Genomic DNA, 1,174 nt, shown 5'->3' on the forward strand with positions numbered 1-1,174 from the left:
TTTTTTTTTTTTTTTTTTTGCCAAAGAAAATTCAGAGTCAAAGTCACGATCCAGCTATAATAGCTGTGTAATCTAAAGATATGAACAGTGAAAACGTTCTTTCTCTTCCGGTTGGGACACTTACTCTAATTTGCATTTCCCTCTGTAGAGATTAGGGAGCAAAGGTAAGACTTCCCAAGTTTGCAGTTTACCTCCGTCTCCCAGAATGTTAAATTTTGGTAAGTTACTTAACTCTTCCATCATTTTCTCGACAGCAAAACATAGGTAACTATAGTACCTACATCATATGATTAATCTAAGAATTATGTAAGATCATGTGCCCGACTCATAGTAAGCACTCAATAAATGTTAACTGTTGTTAGTCACCATGAATACTCTGTAAAATGAAATGAAGTACAAAAAAACTTAGTCTGAGTTATCTCATCTAGCAGCTTGTAAGAAAAATAGGGAGGCTTTTATCTATTCTAAAATACAACTGACCTATGCAGTTTCACTAAAATTTTAAAATAATAAACAGGCTAAGAATTCTAAGATTTTTAAAGATATACACCATCTATGAACCAAGCTCTATAAAAATAGTATAAAGTCAGAACTTTTAATGCTCCTTTTAAGCCTCTGCCAAAATACTATGAAAATCAAAATGACTGAAATGGTCTTTTGATAAGCAAAAGCACTCCTTAAAATTAAGCAGGGCTATGTTCAAACCACCCTCTTTTTTAAACATCAAATCATTGTAGCTCTTAAATGAAAGGCCCTCACCCACTATAAAATAAATAAATAAATAAAAGATGAGCATCTTCCACTATGGTGACATGATGCTATTATCATGTTCCAAAAAGTGACTCAAGCAATAAGGGACTGAATCTGTTAGCCTGTCACTGTTGGAACAGCTAAGTATCAATTACGTCAAAGCCAAAATCAAATATTATAGGCAGATGCTCTTCAGAAATTCTATTCAAGTTAACGCATCTAATGACTTTTACAGTTCAACTCAAACACACAAAAGATCTTCATATAAGTAGTTAAATACAGTATCTTTACAAATGGCTCTCACACATAAACATCAGATTTTACAAATATCTGTATCAAAGATTTAAATAAATAAATAAAAGAAACCTATAGTTCTTTGCTTACCTAACTCAGGTATGTGTCAAAATTCCATTGAGCAGTCAGA

Source organism: Rhinopithecus bieti, unplaced genomic scaffold (genome assembly GCF_001698545.2).
Source record: "Rhinopithecus bieti isolate Rb0 unplaced genomic scaffold, ASM169854v2 scaffold_39386, whole genome shotgun sequence".
In the NCBI taxonomy this organism is placed as follows: domain Eukaryota; kingdom Metazoa; phylum Chordata; class Mammalia; order Primates; family Cercopithecidae; genus Rhinopithecus; species Rhinopithecus bieti.